Genomic DNA, 26,024 nt, shown 5'->3' on the forward strand with positions numbered 1-26,024 from the left:
GTAGAGTATAAGTCACCTCATCCAACTTTATTGGAATCAGTAGTTGACTGGTTAATCAGTTCAAGCAAGGAATCATAAAAATTGATGCATGTGTCGGGCCCGGTGGCTCACGCCTGCAGTCTCCACACTTTGCAAGACCGAGGCAGGCCGATCACCTGAGGTTAGGAGTTCGAGACAAGCCTGGCCAACAAGGTGAAACCCCGTCTCCACTAAAAATACAAAAATTAGCCATGCATGGTGGCACACCTCTGTTATCCTAGCTACTCAGGAGGCTGAGGCATGAGAATTGCTTGAACCTGGGAGACAGAGGTTGCAGTGAGCCGAGATGGTGCCACTGCACTCCAGCCTGGGCAACAGAGAAAGACTTGGTCTTAAAAAAAAAAAAAATTGATACATGTTTTAAATGTTTTATATTACCTTAAAATATATAAATATGTTTTTCTTTTGACAAAAAGTTAAGGCCTTTTATTTTGAGAATGAGTTAACTTATTATAGTTCTACATCATGTTGCTTGCATACACTATGCCCAAAACACATAGTTTATAACTTCCCATTTTGGTGGCTTTAAAGTTTAGTGTTCAGTGGGCTGTGGGCATCTGTCAATGTACTTTAAAGAGGGAATTATAGTGTTGGTTATTCTGGTGAACTGGTTAAGTGGAGGCTAAGAACTTCTATGATATATCTATAAGATAAATTCTTAGGAATCAAATTATTGGATCAAAGGATATAAGCATTTTTATGTTACACAGCTATTACCAAATAGTTCTCCGAAAAGGTTGTACCAATTTACACTCCAAAAATATTGTGTGAGAATTTTTATTTCCCAGACATCTTCACCAATAGTGGCTACTATGAATAGTTTAAATCTAATGGTGCTATTTACTCAGTAGTATTTATTTAAATTTCTATGTGTAAAATTAACTCAAAATGGGTCACAGACCTAAATGTAAGAGTGAAAACTATGAAACTCATATGAAAAATAGGAGTAAATCATTGTGATCATAGGTTAGGCAGAGTCTTATTAGATATGACACCAAAAGCACAAATGACAAAATAAAAAAAAATTGATAAATTGGACTTCATCAAAATTAAAACTTTTGTGATTCAAAGAATACCATCAAGAAGGTGAAAGATTCACAAGTTGTAAAGATTAGGGTGTAAAAAGGTGAAAGACGGCCGGGCATGGTGGCTCACTCCTGTAATCCCAGCACTTTGGGAGGCCAAGGTGGGCGGATCACAAGGTCAGGAGTTTTTTTTTTTTTTTTTTTTTGAGGCAGAGTCTTGCTCTGTCGCCCAGGCTGGAGTGCAGTGGCCGGATCTCAGCTCACTGCAAGCTCCGCCTCCCGGGTTCCCGCCATTCTCCTGCCTCAGCCTCCCAAGTAGCTGGGACTACAGGCGCCCGCCACCTCGCCCGGCTAGTTTTTTGTATTTTTAGTAGAGACAGGGTTTCACTGTGTTCGTCAGGATGGTCTCGATCTCCTGACCTTGTGATCCGCCCGTCTCGGCCTCCCAAAGTGCTGGGATTACAGGCTTGAGCCACCGCGCCCGGCCAAGGTCAGGAGTTTGAGACCAGCCTGACCAACATGGTGAAACACCATCTCTACTAAAAATACAAAAATTAGCCAGGCATGGTGGCAGGTGCCTGTAATCCCAGCTACTCAGGAGGCTGAGGCAGGTGAATTGTTTGAACCTGGGAGGCAGAGGTTGCAGTGAGCCAAGATTGCGCCATTGCACTCCAGCCTGGGTGACAGAGCAAGACTCCGTCTCAAAAAAAAAAAAAAAAAAAAAAAAAAAAAAAAGGGTGAAAGGCAACCCACAGAATGGGAGAAAATATTTGCAAATTATATACAAAGTAGGCCACTTTATTTGTGGAAAATATGTAGCCAGACACAGTGGCTCATGCCTATAATCCCAGAACTTTGGAAGGCTGAGGTGGGGGAGCTCAAGACCAACCTGGGTAACATAGGCGCTATCTCTACAATAAATAAATAAAAGTAGTCAGATGTGGTGACATGTGCCTGTGGTTCCAGCTACTTGGGAGATTGAGGTGGGAGAATCACGTGAGCCCAGGAGGTTGAGGCTGCAGTGAGCCAAGATCGCATTGCTGTACTCCAGCCTGGCGACAGACTGAGACCCTATCTCAAAAAAATACATATATATATTTACCTAGATATAGATATAGATATATAAACATATATATTTATAGATATCTAGATCTAGATATCTATAAATATATATGTAACAAAATATGTTCCAAGACCTCCAGTGGATACCTGAAACTGCAGGTAGTACCAAACTCTATATATACTATCTATCTATATATATATATACTCTATATATACTATATATATATAAACTCTATATATACTAACTATATATACACGTATATATATATATACTCTATATATACTATGTTTTTTTCCTATACATACATACCTATGACAAAGTTTAATTTATAAATTAGGCACTGTAATAGAATAACAACAATAACTAATAATAAAATAGAACAATTAGAATATACTTTTTTTTGAGATGGAGTCTTGCTCTGTCGCCCAGTCTGGAGTGCTGTGGTGCCATCTCATTGCAACTTCCGCCTCCCGGGTTCAAGCAATTCTCCTGCCTCAGCCTCCCAAGTAGCTGGAACTACAGGCGCCTGCCACCACGCCCAACTAATTTTTGTATTTTTAGTAGAGACGGGGGTTTCACCATATTGGCCAGGCTGGTCTCAAACTCCTGACCTTGTGATCCGCCCACCTCGGCCTCCCAAAGTGCTGGGATTACAGGCGTGAGTCACCGTGCCCGGCCAGAATATACTTTAATATAAGTTACATGAATAGTTTTTTGTCTCTCAAAATACTGTAATATTTGGGATTGCAGCTGCCTGCAGGTAACTGAAACTGCAGAAAGCATAAGGGGGACTACTGTATCTGACAATGGACTTGGATCTAGAATACATAAAGAACTCTTACAACTTGATAATAAAAAAAGATAGAACCCAATTTTAAAATGGACAAAAGATCTGAACAGATATTTCTCCAAAGAAGACATACAAATGGCCAATAAGGGCCAGGTGCTGTGGCTTATGCCTATAATCCCAACACTTTGGGAGGCCAAGGCAGGTAGATTACTTGAGGCCAGGAGTTCGAGACTAGCCTGGCCAACATGGCAAAAACCCATCTCTACTAAAAATATAAAAATTAGCCAGGCGTTGTGGCGCATGCCTATAGTCCAGCTACTCAGGCAGATGAGGCACAAGAATCACTTGAACCCAGGAGGCAGAGGTTGCAGTGAGCTAAGATTGCACCACTGCACTCCAGCCTGGGCAACAGAGCAAAACCTCACCTAAAAAAATAAAAGAGAAAATAAATGGCCAATAAGTACAAGAAAATACACTCAATTTCTGTCTTAGTCTGTTTGTGCTGCTATAACAAAATACCTGAGACTGAGTAACATATAAGCAAAAAAGTTATTCCTCACAGTTCTGGAGGCTGGGAAATCCAAAATCAAGGTGATAGCACATTTGGCATTTTGTGAGGGCCTGTTCCATTGTTCCTGTTCTTGCAGTGGCATCTTCACATGGCAGGAGGAGAAAGGAAAAAAAAAAAGAAGAAGAAATGCTATATGAAGTCTTTCTATAAGGGCATTAATTTCACTCACGAGGGCAAAGCACTCACGACCTAATCACCACCTTCGAAAGGCCTCACTTCTTAACATCATCACATTAGGTCTTAGGTTATAACATGAATTTTGGAGGACACAAACATTCAAACCATAGAAACATCATGAGCCATCAGGGAAGTACAAATCCAAACTATGTTAAGATACCACTTCACACTCACAAGAATGGCTATCATAAAAAGACAGATAATAACAAGTGTTGGAGAGAATGTGGAAAAATTGAAACACTCATATGTTGCTGGAGGGAATGTAAAATGCTTTGTAATGAAGTTGGAACTGTTTTGGAAATAGTCTGGCAGTTCCTCCCAAGTTTAAACATAGAGTCACCATATGACCTGGCAATGCCAGGCTTCATTATATTCCCAAGGGAAATGAAAACATATGTCCACACAAAAACTTACACATGAATGTTCATAGCAGCATTGTTCATAATAGCCAAAAAGTGGAGACAGCTGGGTGTGGTTGTTCACGCCTATAATCCCAACACTTTGGGAGGCCAAAGCAGGAGGATCACTTGAGGTCAGGTGTTCAAGACCAGCCTGGCCAACATAGTGAAACCCCATCTCTACTAAAAATACAAAAAGTAGCGAGACATGGGGGTATGTGCCTGTAATCCCAGCTAATTGGGAGGCTGAGGCAGGTGAACGGCTTGAATCCAGGAGGCAGAGGCTGCAGTGAGCCAAGATCACACCACTATACTCCAGCCTGGGTGAAAGACTGAGACTCCATCTCAAAAAAAAAAAAAAAAGTGATAAACAGATAAATAAAATGTGTTATATTCCTACAACACAATATTATTGAGCCATAAAAAACAAAAAAGGAAAGAAGTACTGACACATGCTATAACATGAATGAACCTTAAAAAGTTAGGTTACTAGAAAGAAGCCAGTTACAAAAGACCACAAATTGTATGGCTCCATGTATATGAAGTGTCCAAATAGGCAAATTCTATCCTAAAAGAAAGTAAATTAGTGGTTACCTAGGACTGAGGGATGGAGGAAATAGGAGTGACTGCTAATGGGTGTGGGATTTCTTTTTGGGAGAAATGAAAATATTCTAAAATTGATTGTGGTGACCAGGCGCAGGGGCTCACGCTTGTAATCCCAGCAGTTTGGGAGGCCGAGGTGGGTGGATCACCTGATGTCGGGAGTTCGAGACTAGCCTGACCAACATGGAGAAACCCTGTCTCTACTAAAAACAGAAAATTAGCTGGGCATGGTGGTGCATACCTGTAGTCCCAGCTACTCAGGAGGCTGAGGCGGGAAAATCACTTGAACCCAAAAGGTGGAAGTTGTGGTGAGCTGAGATCGTGACATTGCACTCCAGCCCGGGCAACAAGAGTGAAACTCGGTCTCAAAAACAAACAAACAAACAAACAAACAAAAAATTGACTGTGGTGATGACTGCAAAACTCTGTGAATCTATTAAAACCCATTGAATTATATACTTTTAATTGGTGAATTGCCTGGCTTGTAACTTAAACCTCAATAAAGTTGTTATAGTTTTTAAAATCGCTATATGTAAGGCAATGTTCTAGGTGCTGCAAATCAGATATTGTCATATGTCTATTTACCCTTCTAGACCCACTCTTCCCCCTTCTCCACTCTGCCCTCAGAGGCTGACCTTATAATCCACATCAAAAGGTTTCCCATGCCTTGGTTGGGTTTGGCCAACTGAGAGTCCAGGGAGGAAATTAGAGTGGAAAGGAAGGTGGGCTCAGGATATGTATTCTTTTGTCTCCCTCACCCAGAGGGGACCTTGGGCTGACTGCGTCTCTCCAGTGAAGGTCACTGCTCTTCCAGGGCAGCCGATTTTAGATGCTGACTCTTTTAGGTTCAACTAACCACTATTCCCCTTGCCATTTTGGTTCTAAAGATGGTAACATTGCAGCTGCTACTAGCTCCGGGATACTACACTCATTTTTATGGTTCCTCTACCCTTTTACATTTGTTAATAACCCTTTACTAAATAAATAACCACTTTGTCAATAAACCTTATAGTTGAGCAACAAAAAGGAATGAAGTACTGACACATGCTACAACACGGATGAGCCTTGAAAATGTCATGTTGAGTGAAAGAAGCCAGTCACAAACACACACGTCACATAGTGTATGATTCCATTTATATAAAATGTCCAGTAATTATTCTGACTGTTCCATCGTTTTTCTGTTGAGACCCCTACTAAACCAGACAAAGCCTTTGCTATCTTAGAGCTTTTTGTTCAATGGTCAAAGAAAAGGGGAATAAGAATGTTGGCCAGGCATGGCGACTCATGCCTGTATTCCCAGCACTTTGGGAGGTTAAGGTGGGTGGATCACAAGGTCAAAAGATCAAGACCATCCTGGCCAACATGGTGAAATCCCATCTCTACTAAAAATACAAAAATTAGCGGGGTGTGGAACGTGTCTGTAATCCCAGCCACTAGGGAGGCTGAGGCAGGAGAATCTCTTGAACCCGGGAGGTGGAGGTTGCAGTGAGCCAAGATCATGCCACTGTACTACAGTCTGGCGAGACAGTGAGACTCCATCTCAAAAAAATAAAAGAATGTTTCAGGCAAAGGGAAGAGAAGTGCAGTGGTGCTATTTCAGGCAGAAGCTTGTCAGGTTTGCTGTGGTGTGACCAATGTGGAAGGACTCAGTGGAAAGGAAAAGAGATGAGGGCAGAGTAGTGGGAAGGGCCAAGATAAAATAAAGTCATATGCACACTGTTACATTTTTTACTTGTCTAATATATTTCATTAAATATAGACAAAACTTATTATAAATAAAGATAAGTTTTGATGTTTGTAAGGTCATCTGTTATTTGCACTCTTTTTTTTTTTTTCGAGATGGGGTCTCACTCTGTCACCCAGGCTGGAGTGCAGTGGTGTGACCACAGCTCACAGCAGCCTCCATCTCCTGGGCTCAAGCGATCTTCCCACCTCAGCCTCCTGAGTATCTGGGACTACAGGAACATGCCACCGTGCCCCAATAATTTTTTATTTTTTGTGAAGACAGGGTTTCTCCATGTTACCCAGGCTGGTCTCAAACTCCTGAGCTCAAACAATCTGCCCACCTTGGTGTCCCAAAGAGCTAAGATTACAGGCGTGAGCCACTGTGCCCAGCTTGTTATTTGCATTTGTGATTTTAAAATTCCATGTTTTTTATCATAAGACTGTCAGGAGCTTTCTGGACAGGAAATGACTTAATTTATGACTCAAAATACAAACAAATGTAGGTGATCAAATGCATATCTATGTCTTCAATGGAAATATATATATATACACACACACACACATAAGTCATTAACGAAGACAAATGAGAACATGAAATTTATGATATATTTTCTTTTCCATCGCCTAGCCCCCTAAAGGAGAGATCTTTTCCATTTAGAGCCCTGGGTTTTGTTTTGTTTCATGATTTGCTTTTTTTTTTTTTTTTTTTTTTAAATAAGAGTTTATTTATTTATTTATTTTGAATCAGGATTTCACTCCCATCAGCCAGGCTGGAGTGCAATGGTGTGATCTCAGTTCACTGCAACTTCTGTCTCCTGGACTCAAGTGATTCTCTTGCCTCAGCCTCCCGAGTAGCTGGGACTACAGGCATGTGCCACTGCCTCCAGCTAACTTTTTGTAGAGAAAGGGTTTCATCATGTTGGCCAGACTTGTCTTGAACTCCTGAGTTCAAGTGATCTGTCTGCTTCTGCCTCTCAAAGTGCTAGGGTTACAGGCATGAGCCACCACGCGGCCAAAAGAGTTTATTTTTTTAAAGAAAATTAACTTATTTGAAAAAGTAGAAATGAAGCCGGGCGCGGTGGCCCATACCTATAATTCCAGCACTTTGTGAGGCCGAGGCAGGTAGATTGCTTGAACTCAAGAGTTCGAGACCAGCCTGACCAACATGATGAAACCCTGTCTCTGCTAAAAATACAAACATTAGCCAGGTGTGGTGGCAGGTACCTGTAATCCCAGCTACTCTGGAGGTTGAGGCAGGAGAATCTCTTGAACCTGGGAGGTGGAGGTTGCAGTGAGCCAAGATTGCGCCATTGCCCTCCAGCCTGGGCAACAGGAGCAAAGCTCCATCTCAAAAAGAAGAGAAAAAGCAGAAATGAGGAAGTGGCCAGCCTCTGTGGGGATCTAATCAAACAAAGCTTTCTTTGATGAGGATAGTACTTAAGTTGAAAAAAATTTGCCTATATAATAAATACTGCAATACTTTATTTTATTTTTTTGAGATGAGGGTCTCGCGGTGTTGCCAGGCTAGTCTTGAACTCTTAGGCTCAAGGGCTTCTCCTGCCTCAGCCTCTCCAGTGGCTGGGCTAATAGGCACACACCACCATGCCCAGCTCTACATACTGATTTTTAAATTTTAAAAAATCTACATTCTATATTCCCATCATAGCTTCTCCCTAATAAAATATTTGTGAGTGTTTACAGGACTCCTTCCCTGGAAAATCTGCAAGCAGCCTGGTAGCTTTATATATATAGGAAAGCCAAAGGACAAACTAGGAATTATGTCAGAGATGGGGAAAGACTAAAGATCTTACCCAAATCAGTTGAGAATCAGCCTTAAGTATAAATGGGCCAGGTGTTGGTGGCTCACACCCATAATCTCAGCACTTTGGTAGGCCAAGGTGGGCAGATCACTTGAGGTCAGGAGTTCAAGACCACCCTGGCCAACATGGCGAAACACCGTCTCTACTAAAAATACAAAAATTAGCCGGGCGTGGTGGCAGGTGCCTGTAGTCCCAGCTACTTGGGAAGCTGAGGCAGAAGAATCACTTGAACCCAGGAGGCAGAGGTTGCAGTGAGCCGAGATTACGCCACTGCACTCCAGCCTGGGCAACAGAGTGAAACTCCATCTTAAAAAAAAAAAAAAGGCCGGGCACGGTGGCTCAAGCCTGTAATCCCAGCACTTTGGGAGGCCGAGACGGGCGGATCACGAGGTCAGGAGATCGAGACCATCCTGGCTAACACGGTGAAACCCCGTCTCTACTAAAAATACAAAAAAAAAAAAAACTAGCCGGGCGAGGTGGCAGGCGCCTGTAGTCCCAGCTACTCGGGAGGCTGAGGCAGGAGAATGGCATAAACCCTGGAGGCAGAGCTTGCAGTGAGCTGAGATCCGGCCACTGCACTCCAGCCCGGGAGACAGAGCAAGACTCCGTCTCAAAAAAAAAAAAAAAAAAAAAAAAAAAAAAAAAAAAAAAAAAAGTATAAATGAAGCACAATTAACATTTTATAATTTTATAGAGCAAAAGTTCATAAAAATATTCTAATTAACTGTTTTTCCTACATCTTATAAACACTATTACCAAACCCATTTAAGATTGAAGATAAATTATGTCATGCCATGGGTAAAGATTTTCAATAAGGAGTTGCTAAGAGTCAAAATTCTCCAGCATAAATTCACTGACAGGGATTTCTGTTCAATCTTTTTAAAATTCTAATACCCAATTTATTTCCTCTAGAGAATAATTCATGTAGAATCATAACCTCTTCGGTGGACCTTGATTTTTCCATCTGTAAAAGTATAGAACTAGTTTTTTTTTTTTTTATAATTTTTTATTTATTTATTTATTTATTTATTTATTTATTTATTTATTTATTTATTTATTTATTTTTTATTATACTTTAAGTTCTAGGGTACATGTGCATAACGTGCAGGTTTGTTACATATGTATACTTATTTGACTTAAGTCAACAAATGCCTATGCCCTCTCCATATCTGGCTGATTAGAGCGCCCTCATGTGTGCATTTGTTGTAATGTTTTAGAAATCTGAAAAAGACAATATTAATCTCAGCAGTAATACAATAAATAATGTCTTCATTTGCACATTTATGATAGCTCCAAGTATTACTAAGTAAATGCTAAAGGCAGATGCTGTAGTAGGTTAATCTTACTATTGTTCCCTATCAAACCTTTCATATGCCAATTTTATTCTAAAACAGTGAAGTTATTGTTTTGGTTTAAATTTTAATTTAATGACTTAAAGGATTTTTTCCCTTAAAACTTCTAAGTATTTCATTATAATATTATTTCATCATTAGGCTTAAAGGAAAATATGTGGTCAATTGAGTTGTTATTTATTATACATGATAGCTTGATGTCATCTTTTTGGGGATGGAAAACAGCTCCAGGGACCAATTCTAACTCAGTTTTTTGCTATAAGAATGTACTTGTTGGCAAGGCGCGATGGCTGACGCCTGTAATCCCAGCACTTTGGGAGGCCGAGGCGGGTGGATCACGAGGTTAGGAGTTCAAGACCAGCCTGGCCAATATGGTGAAACCCCATCTGTACTAAAACTACAAAAATGAGCCAGGCATGATGTCAGGCACCTGTAATCCCAGCTACTCGGGAGGCTGAGGCAGCAGAATCACTTGAACCCGGGTGCCAGAGGTTGCAGTGAGCCAAGATCACGCCACTGCACTGCAGCCTGGGCAATAAGAGAGAGATTCCATCTCAAAAAAAAAAAAAAAAAATTTACTAGTCTAGATCATAATAATGTAATTTCTTCCTACTCAAAGAGACTACATTGGAGGAAGCCAAAAGAGAAGCTTATTTATTTATTCATATACTTTATGTATTTATTTATTTATTTTTGAGACAGAGTCTTGCTCTGTTACCCAGGCTGGAGTGCAGTGGTGGCATCTTGGCTCACTGCAACATCTGCCTCCTGGGTTCAAGTGATTCTCCTGCCTCAGCCTCCCGAGTAGTTGGGATTACAGATGTGCGCCACCACGCCCAGCTAATTTTTGTATTTTTAGTAGAGACGGGGTTTCACCATGTTGGCCAGGCTAGTCTCGAACTCCTGACCTCAGGTGATCCACTCACCTCAGCCTCCCAAAGTGCTGGGATTACAGGCATGCACCACCAAGCCCGGCCTAGAGAAGCTTATTTTTTAAAAGAAAATATACAAAAAAATCAAAATCTCATAAGTCCAATTGTAATTTTTTTGGCTTTAAAAAATTTTTAATGCCCTCAAATATTCTCCTATCCAATCACTGTATTTTAAATGGCATTCCTCCAACAAATATTTGTTGAGCCCCCACTAGGAGCCAGGATTGAAATGTCAAATTGAAGGAGGTCACAGCTACTGAAGTAAAGCAAAAAAAAAGTACTGGTTGTTTTTCCTTCTATAAAATGACCTAGTAATAACCGCTTTACCCAGGAGAGTTGCTGTAAAGCTCTAATAACATGACATATATAACCACAATTTCAAAAGAATGAGGTGTTATTAAAATGTTTGCAAGAGAAACCCTAGTAATTCCAAGCACATATTTTAGGAATTGTTTCTTGTGTAGAAAATCCTTGAATGTGAGGCTCTGCTGATTTTTTTAATGCACATTCTCTGCTTATGCATGTGGATTTTTTTTTTTTTTTTTTGGAGACAGAGTCTTGCTCTGCCGCCCAGGCATGATCTTGGCTCACTGCAACCGCCACCTCCCAGTTTCAAGTGATTCTCCTGCCTCAGCCTCCTGAGTAGTTGGAATTACAGGTGAGTGCCACCACGCTTGGCTAACTTTTGTATTTTTAGTAGAGATGGGGTTTCACCATGTTGACTAGGTTGGTCTGAAACTCCTGACCTCAGGTGATCCTCCTGCCTCGGCCTCCCAAAGTGCTGGGATTACAGATGTGAGCCACCATGCCTAGTTGAATGTGTATACTTTAATTAAAATTTTTCTTCAAATTTTTCATGACAGGACAGAAACTGGGAAGACAAAATTATGTCACCTAAGAAAAGAAGTCTGAATGGTTCTTTTCTTTATTGCCTCTTATGCTCTTTCTCTTATCAAGGCATGGCATGAATTGGCTGGAGATGATACCAGTTGAGCCAAGAGGTCAGACTGGCTATATTGGACTAGACAGAAGGGAGCAAAGGAAAAAATTCCCTGAAACCAGACACCAGCAGCCCTTGATATTCAAATGAAGGCAGCATATAGATTCTTTTTTTTTTTTTTTTTTTTTTTTTTTGAGACGGAGTCTTGCTCTGTCGCCCGGGCTGGAGTGCAGTGGCTGGATCTCAGCTCACTGCAAGCTCCGCCTCCCGGGTTTATGCCATTCTCCTGCCTCAGCCTCCGGAGTAGCTGGGACTACAGGCGCCCGCCACCTCGCCCGGCTAGGTTTTTGTATTTTTAGTAGAGACGAGGTTTCACCATGTTAGCCAGGATGGTCTCGATCTCCTGACCTCGTGATCCGCCCATCTCGGCCTCCCAAAGTGCTGGGATTACAGGCTTGAGCCACCGCACCCGGCCTCATATAGATTCTTTTAGTGGCTCTGTGGTCCTAGGGCCCTGAGGAAATGCAATAGATTGTGTTGGTTTCCTCCCATCATGGGTTGGAACCCACTTCCTACTCTCTGCCTCTTCTTTCCTGTCTCCCACATATCCACAGCCTCCCTTCCTGCTATCCTCAACCCATTCAGAATCCTCCACCGTATTCCAGAAAAGTTTCATGCCCCACAATTCTGTTTTCTCCATAACCCAGTTTAAATTATCATATTTTCATATGGTCTATTGTTCAATTATCCCCAACTTTTTAAAGTGTGATAACCCTCTCCCTGCCCTTTAAAACTTATTATGGAAATCATTTAATATACCAAAAGTAGATAAAAGTCTAACAAATCCCTAGGTACCCATTATCTAGCTTTGACTACTATCAACATATAAGACCAGGCCATGCGCCATGGCTCACGCCTGTAATCCCAGCACTTTGGGAGGCTGAGACGGGTGGATCACCCGAACTCAGGAGTTCGAGACCAACCTGGCCAACATGGTGAAACCCCATCTCTACTAAAAATACAAAAACTAGCTGGGCATAGTAGCCCGTGCCTATAATCCCAGCTACCCAGGAGGCTGAGGCAGGAGAATTGCTGGAACAGCAGGAGACTGTAGTGAGCCAAGACTGTGCTACTGCACTCCAGCCTGGGCCACAGAGCAAGACTCCAATTCAAAAAAAAATTAGCTAGATGTGGTGGCACACGCCTGTAATCCCAAGTACTCGGGAGGCTGAGGCAGGAGAATCACTTGAATCCAGGAGGTAGAGGGTGCGGTGAGCCGAGATCATGCCATTGCACTGCAGCCTGGGTGACAGAGTGAGACTCTGTCTCAAAGACAAAAAACAAAACATATGAGACCAGTAGTTTGACTAGTTAAAACATGGCATGACAGTAGGCAATGACTAGGGAATCAAACAACTTTTGAAATGAAAATTATTATAAAAAGGCTGGGTGCGGTGGCTCATGCCTGTAATCCCAGCACTTTGGGAGGCCGAGGCGGGTGGATCACTTGAGGCCAGGAGTTCAGGAGCAGCCTGCCAACATGGTGAAACTCTGCCTCTACTAAAAATACAAAAATTAGCTGGGCGTGGTGGCGCGGGCCTGTGGTCCCAGCTACTCCGGAGGTTGAGGCACAAGAATTGCTTGAGCCCGGGATGGGGAGCTTGCAGTAACGAGATTGTGCCACTGCACTCCTCCAGCCTGGGTGACAGAGCGAGACTCTGTCTCAAAATAATAATAATAATAATGTTTTAAAAATAACACCTGATTTTGGGAGAGGGAAAAAAATATAAAACAGAGAAAATTATAATATTTGAAAGTAGAAAATCAATGGAAAGATTAAACAGATGAATAGTATGAATGAATAATTTGTGACCTAGAAGATAGCCACAAAGAAGTTACCCAGAATGCACAGAGACAAAGAAATGGAAAGCATGAAAGATCATGGGTCATGGACGACAAAGCACAAACTCTGGAGTTCCAGAAGGAGGAAATAGGGAAAATGGGGCAGAGGATATATTTGAAAGGTTATGACTGAGAATTTTCAAGAATTAATGAGACCCAAATTCTTTTTTTTTTTTTTTTTGAGACGGAGTCTTGCTCTGTCTCCCAGGCTGGAGTGCAGTGGCCGGGATCTCAGCTCACTGCAAGCTCCGCCTCCCGGGTTTACGCTATTCTCCTGCCTCAGCCTCCAGAGTAGCTGGGACTACAGGCGCCAGCCACCTCGCCCGGCTAGTTTTTTGTATTTTTTAGTAGAGACAGGGTTTCACCATGTTAGCCAGGATGGTCTCGATCTCCTGACCTCGTGATCTGCCCGTCTCGGCCTCCCAAAGTGCAGGGATTACAGGCTTGAGCCACCGCGCCGGGCTGAGACCCAAATTCTTAAAGAAACTCAGTGAAGGCCGGGCGTGGCATTCCAGATCAAGGCAGCTATGGAGAGGTATAAACAAGGAATGGAAATCCAGTACCTCCCACTATGCAGCTCTGTTAGGTTGGATGTTTTCTCTCTTCTCCCTGAAACTAACATGACACAGACTGCAGAGAAGGCCTCTATAAGAGACAAAAAGAGAAATAAATAAGGCCCAAGGAATGCCTTGGACTCTGACCAATCGTATTAACCACTCCTGCTAGGAGCTGAGGGGCCTAGGAAAGCCTTTTTGGGGCGGTAGTCCTGAGAAAATGGAGCAGAAGTGTTCTCTGCCAAGATCTGTGAAGTTGAACTATTTATCTCTAGTGTAACCAAAGAGAAGAGGGCACACAGGCATTGCTTGGTCCTTGGATCAATACCATAATACTAACCTCAGAACCTCATCCATGCCTTCTAATGTGAATGCTCATCCCAGCTCGGAAGTAATGAAGACTACAAGCTGCTCTCCCTGGGGAAAGTACAAGAGGCCACATCCGAATGCATGAGAAATAACTTACCTTCTCTCTCTCCCTCTCTCTTTTTTTTGTATTTTGTTTTTTGTTTTTTGAGATGGAGTTTCATTCTGTCGCCCAGGCTGGAGTGCAACGGTGCGATCTTGGCTCACTGCAAGCTCCGCCTCCCGGGTTCAAGTCATTCTCCTGCCTCAGCCTCCCGAGTAGCTGAGATTACAGGTGTGCACCACCACACCCAGTTAATTTTTGTATTATCAGTAGAGATGGGGTTTCACCATCTTGGCCAGGCTGGTCTCAAACTCCTGGCCTCAGGCGATCCACCCACCTTGGCCTCCCAAAGTGCTGGGATTACAGGCGTGAGTCACCGCGCCCAACCAATTAACTTACCTTCTCTAGATTCACTTTCCTTATCTCAAAATAGAAGAAGAGTGTGGAATTCATAGGGAATTGAACATTAAATGTTTTGATGAAATCACTTAGCACTCCAAAGAGGCTAAATGTTTATTGTATTAGTATAGAAACAGAACAACTTGCAAAAACGAAAACGTCCACTACAGACTGAATTCATGATATGATAAAACTAGCATTCCAGATCAGTGGGAGAAAGATGGCTTATGCAATAAATGTAATGAGACAACTGGTTAGACTTAAAAAAAAAAAAAAAAACCAAATCATTATGCCAAAATAAACTGCATATGTATTAAAAATCAAAGATGAAATATGAAACCACAAAAGTACTAAGGGAAACATGGATGAATTTTTTCTAATCTTGGAGTGAAAAAGGCCTTTTAAAGCATGTGTTACTAAATTCAGAAGCTGTAAGGAAAAATTTTTTTATGAATTTGGCTACATAAAAATTCAAGACTTAGACCTTTTTAAAAGACATAAAAATCATACCTTTAAACGAAGGAAAAATGTTCTATGTTTTTGAATAGGAAGAATTAGTATCATAAAGGTGCCAATTCTTTTATTAACATATAAATGTAACATATAAATCCAAATTAGCATATAACTGCAATTAGAATCAGAATACATCAATCTTTTTAAAAACTGGACAGTAATTTTAACATTCATATAGAAGAATAAATGAGATGGTCAAGAATATTTGGAAAGGAAGACCAGCAAAGGGGACCTGTCTTATCATATATTAAACTTAAAATGAGGCTATGGTAAATAAAACAGTATGATATTGGCACAGGAATAGACATCTTGATCAGTGACTCATACCTGTTCCAGAATTACAGTTCCAGAGCTTTGGGAGCCCAAGGCGGAAGGGTGGCTTGAGGCCAGGAATTTTTTTTTTTTTTTTTTGAGATGGAGTCTCGCTCTGTCACCCAAGCTGGCATGATCTTGGCTCACTGCAACCTCCACCTCCCAGGTTCAAGTGATTTCCTGCCTCAGCCTCCCGAATAACTGGGACTACAGGCATCCGCCACCACGCCCAGGTAATTTTTGTATTTTTAGTAGAGACAGGGTTTCACTATGTTGGCCAGACTGGTCTGGAACTCCTGGCCTCTGCCCCGACTCATCCTCTCAAAGTGCTGGGATTACAGGCCACCATGCCCAGCCTGAGGCCAGGAATTCAAAACCAGCCTTAACAACAGAGTGAGATCCTGTATCTACAAAATGTTAAAAATTAGGCCGGGTGTGATGGCTCATGCCCAGCATTTTAGGAGGCCGAGAGGGTAGATCACAGATCACTTGAGGCCCAGAAGTTTGAGACTAGCCTGGGCAACATGGCAAAACCCCATTTCTACAAAAAATAAAAATAAAACAGTTCTCCGGATGTGCTGGCCTGTGCCTGTAGTTCCAGCTGCCCAGGAGGCTGAGGTGGCAGGATTGCTTGAGCCCAGAAGTTCAAGGCTGCAGTGAGTTATGATCATGCCTCTGTACTTCCAGCCTGGGCAACAGAACGAGACTCCATCTCTGTTTTTTAAAAAAAGAAAAATAGAACCCCAAAATTGATCAAACTACATGGCAACCTAATAAATGACTGATATGGTTTGGCTGTGTCCCCACCCAAATCTCATCTTGAATTGTAGTTCCCATAATCCCCACATGTCGTGGGAGGGACCCAGTGGGAGGTAATTAAGTCATGGGGGCAGTCACCCCCATGCTGTTCTAGTGATAGTGAGTGAGTTCTCAAGAGATCTGATGGTTCTATAAGGGGCTTTTCCCCCTTCGCTCAGCACTTCTCCTTCCTGCCACCAAGTGAAGAAGGATGTGTTTGCCTCCCCTTCCACCATGATTATAAGTTTCTTGAGGCCTCCCCATCCCTGTGCAACTGTGAGTTGATTAAACCTCTTTCCTTTATAAATTACCCAGTCCTGGGCAGTCCTTTATAGCAGCATAAGAACAGACTAATACAAGGACCAAGATGACTTTTTATTTATTTATTTTATTTTATTTTATTATTTTATTTTATTTATTTATTATTTTATTTATTTTATGGTGCTAGCATAACTGAGTATACAACTAGAAGAAAATAAAGCTAGTTCCTATGGCAGACACCACTAGTTGCCTACCCAATTTTCATTCATAATCTTGATTTTGTTTAGGGCAGCAATGTGCCCAGACAAATCTATTTACCACCCTAGACTCTCCTGAAAATAAGAGTGGAGTGGCCATGTCCCACTCAGTGAGACATAATTAGAAGTCTAATGGGTAGAGCTTCCAGGAAAGCTACTGTTTTATCGATAAAAAGAAAAGAAGGGTGTCCTTCACCCTTATTCTTCCTGCCCATAATGTGTAAATGTGACTCTTTTAGTACAGAAACTGGTTTGCCTGAAAAGAAAATAATAGGCTGGGCATGGTGGTTCACGCCTATAATCTCAACACTTTGGGAGGCCGAGGCGGGCAGATCACTTTAGGTCAGGAATTTGAGACCAGCCTGACCAACATGGCAAAACCCCCTCTCTACTAATAATACAAAAATTAGCTGGGCGAGGTACAGGTGCTTGTAATCCTAGCTACTCAGGAGGCTGAAGCAGGAGAATCACTTGAACTCCGGAGGCAGAGGTTGCAGTGAGCTGTGCACCACTGCACTACAGCCTGGGTGACAGAGTGAGAGCGACCGAGCGAGACTCCGTCTCAAAAAAAAAAAAGAAGAAGAATCTTATCTAATTATGCACTTATTTAGAAATTCCAGGGGCTAATTTTGAAACACATCAGGTATGAAGACCCAACCGCTAAATTCCAGAGATTACTTCAAGGCAGTTAATCTACAACCTGGCCATTGTTGAGATGACACCAGCCCGCGTGGGTGGACCGTGACTCAAGACAGCCCTGGAACAAGACACACAGGCCTCGTACCCAGGACCACTCCCGCATGGCTCCCATTCCAAGTTCCCCTATTTATTTATTTATTTACTTGCTGAGACGGAGTCTTGCTCTGCAGCCCAGGCTGGAGTGCAGTGGTGCGATCTCGGTTCCCTGCAACCTCCAGCTCCCGAGTTCAAGCAATTCTCCTGCCTCAGCCTCCCAAGTAGCTGGGATTACAGGCGTCCACCACCAGGCCCATTTAAAGGTTTTGTATTTTTAGTAGACCGGGTTTCACCATGTTGGCCAGGCTGGTTTCGAACTCCTGACATCAAGTGATCTGCCTGCCTCAGCCTCCCAAAGTGCTGGGATTATAGGCGTGAGCCACAGTGCCCGGCCAAGTTCCCCTAATTTCCTGGGTTTACAGGCTTGAGCCACTGTGCCAGGCCATATTATGTAATTTTTAAAGCCAGTGTTATGGTCCTCATCTGTTAGTTCAGAGCAGCGAGGTCCAATGGAAATATAACGTGTAGTTTAAAATTTTTAGCAGTCACGTTAAAAACAGTAAAAGGAAACAGGAGCTCACATCCCAGATAAACACCCAGGTCTTTTTAAAAACTCAGGCGTGGCCGGGCATGGTGGCTCATGCCTGTAATCCCAGCATTTTGGGAGGCCGAGGCAGGGAGATCATGAGGCCAGGAGTTTGAAATCAGCCAGCCTGGCCAACATGGTGAAACCCCATCTCTACTAAAAATACAAAAATTAGCCAGGTGTGGTGGTACGTGCCTGTAATCCTAGCTACTGGGGATGCTGAGGCAGGAGAATTGATTGAACCCAGAAAGTGGAAGTTGCAATGAGCTGAGATGACACCACTGCACTCCAGCCTGGGTGACAGAGTGAGACTCCATTTCAAAAAAAAAAAAAAAAAAATTCAGGCGTGCTAACGAGGGCTTGTAGTTCCAACCATCTGGAAGTCTGAAGAGGAGGATCATTTGAGCCTAGGAGTTACAGCCTGTAGCATGCCCTGATTGTGCCTGTGAATACAGTGAATAACTACTGCACTCCAGCCTGGGCAACATAGTTTGTTTTGTTTGTTTTTGTTTTTTTTTAAAGAGACAGGGTCTTGCTCTATTGCCCAGGCTGGAGTACAGTGAGTGGCATGATGATAGCTCACTGCACCTTGAACTCCTGGGCTCTAACAATCCTTAACACTCAGTTTGTTGGTTTGTTTGTTTGTTTGTTTGTTTGTTTGTTTAGACAGAGTTTCACCCTTGTTGTTCAGGCTGGAGTGCAATGGGTGATCTTGGATCGCTGCAACCTCTACCTCCTGGGTTTAAGCAATTCTCCTGCCTCAGCCTTACAGGCGTGAGCCACCGTGCCCGACCTGATCAATCTCTTAAAGAGAATCCAGCTTTATTACTGCCAGTACATGACCAGACTGCTTCTATATTTGCCCTGGGAAAAATGGACAAAGGGAAATACTGTTAATTCATGAATAAAAACTTTGCAGAAAATTAGCCAGTGTTTCATTTTCAAAAACTTCCCTCTTTGTTCAGTAGATACCAGCTACTGATGACTACATATACTAGGGAAAGTTTAAAATTAGGAAATGCTGATTTCTCACAAAGGAATTTCTAAATCCTGTGAAGAAAAGCTTAAAGAGCTTCTGAATATACAGAAGTTCCATTTAAAGACTAGGTCCTCCTTGTAGATGCATTAAAATATTACAAATTCCAAACTGAGACTTAATTCTCAAATGTGTTTTACTTGTTCTAAAACAATCTATCCACAAATATAAAACTATAAGTAATAGATTGTTATTTTCCCACTATGGGAATCTTTAGTGTGAAAAAGTATTCTACGAAAAGAATTTTTTAAAAAATAAATTATATAATAAAAAATATGTACAAAATGGGTTACAGAGGACAGATTTGTATATGCATAAAGATATGGAAGGTGGCCGGGCACGGTGGCTCACGCCTGTAATCCCAGCACTTTGGGAGGTCGAGATGGGTGGATCACGAGGTCAGGAGATCGAGACCATCCTGGCTAACATGGTGAAACCCCGTCTCTACTAAAAATACAAAAAATTAGCTGGGCACGGTGGCAGGCCCCTGTAGTCCCAGCTACTCGGAAGGCTGAGGCAGGAGAATGGCGTGAACCCGGGAAGCGGAGCTTGCAGTGAGCTGAGATCCAGCCACTGCACTCCAGCCTGGGCGACAGAGCGACTCCGTCTCAAAAAAAAAAAAAAAAAAAAAAAAAGCCGGGCGCGGTGGCTCAAGCCTGTAATCCTAGCACTTTGGGAGGCCGAGACGGGCGGATCACGAGGTCAGGAGATCGAGACCATCCTGGCTAACACTATGAAACCCCGTCTCTACTAAAAAATACAAAAAACTAGCCGGGCTAGGTGGCGGGCGCTTGTAGTCCCAGCTACTCGGGAGGCTGAGGCAGGAGAATGGCGTAAACCCGGGAGGCGGAGCTTGCAGTGAGCTGAGATCCGGCCACTGCACTCCCGCCTGGGCGACAGAGCGAGACTCCGTCTCAAAAAAAAAAAAAAAAAAAAGATATGGAAGGTAACACACATAACTGTTAATAGGGCCAGGCACAGCGGCTCACACCTAGTGTAATCCCAGCATTGTGGGAGGCTGACGTGGGTGGATTGCTTGAGGTCAGGATTTCAAGACTTGTCTAGCCAACATGGCGAAATCCTGTCTCTACAAAAAAAGGAAAAAAATTATCTGGGCATGGTAACGCAGGCCTGTAGTCTCAGCTACTTGGGAGGCTGAGGAACAAGAATCTCTTGAACCCAGGAGATGGAGGCTGCAAGACCATGCCACTGCATTCCAGCTTGGGTGACAGAGTGAGACCCTATCCCCTCCCCGCTCCCAAAAAGTGTTCACAGTAGTTACTACTGAAAAATGGGATTTAGGATGAACAAGATAATTTTACATTTTTTAAAATTCCCTACTAATCTGAATATTTTTATAATAAACATGTATAACTTAAGAATAGAAGTAAAAAAATATAAAGAGAGATCATATGCAGATACAACCTGAGTTTTCATTAAACTGTTTATAAGTTCAATATTTGTCTAAAAAAAATCTCTAAAATTATGCATCATAAGGTTGGATGCGGTGGCTCATACCTGTAATCTCAGCACTTTGGGAGGCCAAGGCAGGTGGCTCACTTGAGATCAGGAGTGTGAGACCAGCTGGCCAACATGGTAAAACCCCATCTCTACTAAAAATGAAAAATTAGCCGGGCTTGGTGGCCCACGCATATAATTCCAGCTATTTGGGAGGCTGAGGCAGGAGAATTGGTTGAACCCAGGAGGCGAAGGTTGCAGTGAACCGAGATGGCACCACTGCACTCCAGTCTGGGTGACAGAGCAAGACTCTGTTTCTAAATAAATAAATAAATAAAAGTATGCATCATAAAAGTAACTTTAGGTGTATCAATTAAAATAAAGACTTCAGGCTGGGCACAGTGGCTCACACCTGTAATCTCAGCACTTTGGGAGGCTGAGGCAGGAGGGTTATATGAGCTCAAGAGTTCAAGACTAGCCTGGGCAACATAGTAAAATCCTGTCCCTATTAAAAATTTTAAAAAATCAGCCAGGTGTGGTGCTGCCTGCCTGTAGTCCCAGCTACTCTGGAGGCTGAGGTGGGAGGATTGCTTGGACCTGGTGCCCAAGGCTGCAGTGAGCCATGGTTGCACCACTGCACTCCAACCTGGGCAACAGATCAAGACCCTGTCTCAAAAAAAAAAAAAAAAAAAAAAAAAAAAAAAGATTTCATAAACTTGCTGGTCAGACAGTATTAAAATTGTTAAAATTATTTTGTCAGGCTTTTAAATAACTACTTTCTATCAGTCTAGGAATTTTAAAAATCTTTGACTTTAACAGATTAAAACACAAAAAAGAAATATAAGTAATAAAAATATTAAATCAAAATAAAACAACAACAACAACAACAAAAAGTCCAAGAGTGCTTCCATGTTTAGCTTGCCTTCCACTCAGGTGGGAGAAAGTTCAAATATTGCTGATCTACACAAAATATCAATAATTATGTTTTCTTTTTTCTTTTTTTTTTTTTAGACTGAGTCTCGCTTTGTCGCCCAGGCTGGAGTGCAGTGGCCGGATCTCAGCTCACTGCAAGCTCCGCCTCCCGGGTTTACGCCATTCTCCTGTCTCAGCCTCCCGAGTAGCTGGGACTACAGGTGCTCGCCACCTCGCCCGGGTAGTTTTTTGTATTTTTTAGTAGAGACGGGGTTTCACCGTGTTAGCCAGGATGGTCTCGATCTCCTGACCTCGTGATCCGCCCGTCTCGGCCTCCCAAAGTGCTGGGATTACAGCCGTGAGCCACCGCGCCTGGCCGGTATAATTAGTATGTTTTCATAACTTACTCGTTTTAATTCATAACTCAATGAACAATAATAGAAGTTCATTTCCATTAATTGACTATGATTATTTAGCAGTCTGCAGTGCTAGAGAAAATGTGAAAATCTAAAGCATATATATGTACAGTTTTTTTTTTTTTTTTTTTTTTTTTTGAGACGGAGTCTCGCTCTGTCGCCCAGGCTGGAGTGCAGTGGCCGGATCTCAGCTCACTGCAAGCTCCGCCTCCCGGGTCCACGCCATTCTCCTGCCTCAGCCTCCCGAGTAGCTGGGACTACAGGCGCCCGCCATCTCGCCCGGCTAATTTTTTGTATTTTTTAAGTGGAGACGGGGTTTCACTGTGTTAGCCAGGATGGTCTCGACCTCCTGACCTTGTGATCCGCCCGCCTCGGCCTCCCAAAGTACTGGGATTACAGGCTTGAGCCACCGCGCCCGGCCATATGTACAGTTTTTGAGACAGTGTCTTGCTCTGTCACCCAGCTGGAGTTCAGTGGTGTGATCACAGCTTACTGCAGCCTCAACCTCCCAGGCCCAAGCAGTCCTCCCACCTCAGCCTCCCAAAGTGCTATGATTACAGGTGTGAGCCACCATGCCTGGCCAGAAGCATATTTCTTTAAAATGCTACTGCTACGCCAGGTGCAGTGGCTCATGCCTATAATCCCAACACTTCGGGAGGCGGAGGAGGGAGGATCACCTGAGCCCAGGAGTTCCAGACCAGCCTGGGCAACATGGGGAAATCCCATCTCTACAAAACAACAACAAAAAGCCATAACAAACAAAATTAGCCAGGCTTAATCTTGAGATGATTTAAAAGTATTATAGGAGGGCTGGCCATAGTGGCTTATGCCTGTAATCCAGCCACTGGGGAGGCTGAGTGGAAGATTCCTTGAGCCCAGGAGTTTATGATCAGCCAGGGCAACATAGCGAGACAGCTCCCCCACTGCCCAGAAATAAATAAACTTACCTGGGCATGGTGGCACACACACCTGTAGTCCTAACTACTTGAGAAGCTGAGGCAGAAGCATCCCTTGCACCCAGGAGTTTAAGGATGGTCCATGCACACACTTCATCTGGGCCTGCAGTGAAATAGGCTGCTCCCTTCCTGACTGACTGGAGGGGCTGGGGGGAATCCCAGCAGGGAGAAAGCAATCCCTTCATCCCAGTTGCCAAACAGAACCTCCCACCCGCTGGATTTTCCTTCTCCCTCCATCTCTGATGGTTCTGGCTTTCCCAAACTGCTTTGGATCTTCTGATTCCTCTTGGGTTGAAGCAGACCAGTATTTTTTTTTTAACAACACCCCCACTCCCCACCTGTTCCTCCCACTTCCCATGCTGCCAACTTCTTCTTCTTCTTCTTTTATTTTTTTTAGTAGAGACGGGGTTTCATTGTGTTGACCAGGCTGGTCTTTAACTCCTGACCTCAAGTGATCTGCCCACCTCGGCCTCCCAAAGTGCTGGGATTACAGGCGTGAGCCACTGCACCCGGCCTCAGTGTGATGTTTTGATACATGTACTACATGAACATTTTCTTTTCTTTTCTTTTCTTTTTTTGAGACAGAGTCTTGCTCCATTACCTAGGCTGGAGTGCAGTGGCATGGTCTTGGCTCACTGCAACCTCCACCTCCCAGGTTCAAGTGATTCTCATGCCTCAGCCTCCTGAGTAGCTGAGATTACAGACATGCGCCACCACGCCCGACTAATTTTTCGTATTTTTAGTAGAGACGGGGTTTACCATGCTGGCCAGGCTGGTCTCAAACTCCCAGGCTTGTTGTACCACTGAGCCCAGCCACCACACCCAGCCAAAAAATATGAGTGGTTTTTGTTTATTGATCTTGTACCCTACAATATTGCTGTCCTTGTTTATTAGTTCTTATATAATTTTTTATTTTGACATATAATAATTGTGCTTATTTATGTGGTACAATGTGATTTTTTTTTTTTGAGACGGAGTCTCACTCTGTCCCCTTGGCTGGAGTCCAGTGGCGCCATCTCAGCTCACTGCAACTTCCACCTCCTGGGTTCAAATGATTCTAGTGCCTTAGCCTCCCAAGTAGCTGAGATTACAGGTGTGTGCCACCACATCCAGCTAATTTTTGCATTTTTAGTAATGATGGAGTTTGACCATGTTGCCTAGGCTGGTCTCGAACTTCTGACCTCAGGTGATCTGCCCACCTCGCCCTCCGAAAGTGCTAGGATTACAGGCATGAGCCACCATGCCCAGCCTCAAGGTAATCCTATCAAAACCCCAGTTTTCTTTCTTGCAGAAATTATCAAGCTGATCCTAAAATTCAGATTAAAATACAAGAGTTGGCCAGGCATGGTGGCTCATGCCTATAATCCCAACACTTTGGGAAGCTGAGGCGGGAGAACTGCTTGAGGCCAGGAATTTGGGACCAGACTGGGCAACATAGTGAGACTCTCTACCAAAAACTACTATAACAAAATTAGAGTGGTGTGGTGGCTGGTGCCTGTAATTCCACCTATCTGGGAGACTGAGGTGGGAGGAGTGCTAGAGCCCAGGAGGTAGAGGCTGCAGTGAACCATGTTCACACCTCTGCACTTGGGCCTGGGTATCACAGTGAGACCCTGTCTCTAAAAAACAAAAAAAAAACCAAAAAAAAAAACAAACAAACAAAAAAAAAAAGCAAGAGAACCTAGAACAACCACTGAAAAAAGTTGTTAAAAAAAGAAGTACAATGAATATGCTAAGAAAAAATAAAATAAATAAAAAGGAGAAAAAAATGAAGTCATATAAAATGGTCAGTTAAAACTACAAAAGGGAGAAAAATAGTGAAAGAAATACAAGGGACAGAAAATAGACAAAACAACCTTGAGAAAGAACAAAATTGAAGGACTGGCACTTCCTGATTTCAAAACAGCACTGTATTAGTCCGTTTTCATACTGCTATAAAGAACTTCCTAAGACGAGGTAATTTGTAAAGGAAAGAGGTTTAATTGACTCACAGTTCAGCATGGGGAGGCCTCAGGAAACTTACAACCAAGGTGAAGGGGAAGCAAGGCACCTTCTTCACAAGGCAGCAGGAAGAAGTGCCAAGAAAAAGGGAAAAGAGCCCCTTATAAAACAATCAGATCTTATGAGAACTCATTGTCATGAGAACAGCACGGGGAACTGCCTCCGCGATTCAATTACCTCCACCTGATCTCTCCCTTGACACATGGGGATTGTGGCAATTATGGGGATTACAATTCAAGATAAGATTTGGGTGGGGACACAAAGCCTAACCATATCAAGCACAAAGCTACAGCAATCAAGACAGTGTGGTACTGGTATAAGAACATTCAACATTCATATAGATCAATGCAATACAATTAGAGTCCAGAAATAAACCCTTACGTTCATGGTCAACTGATTTTTGACAAAGATGCCAAGAAAATTCAGTGTGAAAGAGCCTTTCAATATATGGTGCTGGGACATGTGAATTGCAAAAACATTAATTTGGACTCCTATGTCACACCATACATAAAAATAAACTCAAAATGTAAGAAGTAAAACTATACAACTTATAGAAAAAATATATGTTTAAAATTTTTATTTATTTATTTTTGGAGACAGGGTCCCACTCTGTCACCCAGGCTGGAGTGCAGAGGTGTGAACATGGTCCACTATAGCCTCCACCTCCTGAGCTCAAGCAATCCTCCCACCTCAGCCTCCTGAGTAGCCGGGACCACAGAAATATGCCGCCACTCTGACTATTTTTTAATCTTTTTTTTTTTTTTTTTTTTGAGACAGGTCTCACTATTTTGCCCAGGCTAATCTTCAACTCCTGGTCTCAAGTCTCAACCTCCCAAAAGTGCTGAGATTACAGGTGTGAGCCACTATGACCCCCTAAAGTAAATTTTCTTGAGTTAGAGAATGGTTTTTTAGACACAACATTAAAAGCACAAGCAACCAAAGAAATAAATAGATAAACTGGTATTCATGAAAACTAAAAATTTTAGTGCTTCAAAAAATACCATCAAGAAAGTGCAAGTACCCACAGAATGAGAGAAAATACTCGCAAATCATATATCTGATATGGGACTTGTATTCAGAATAT

The 26,024-nt window shown here is 42.8% G+C and overlaps 1 pseudogene; it reads right to left on the minus strand.

The window, feature by feature from the left end:
- LOC104662955 overlaps window positions 1-26,024 on the minus strand; it is a 151,311-nt pseudogene that overhangs the window by 123,184 nt on the left and 2,103 nt on the right.

This window comes from Rhinopithecus roxellana, chromosome 19 (genome assembly GCF_007565055.1).
Source record: "Rhinopithecus roxellana isolate Shanxi Qingling chromosome 19, ASM756505v1, whole genome shotgun sequence".
Taxonomy (NCBI): Eukaryota; Metazoa; Chordata; class Mammalia; order Primates; family Cercopithecidae; genus Rhinopithecus; species Rhinopithecus roxellana.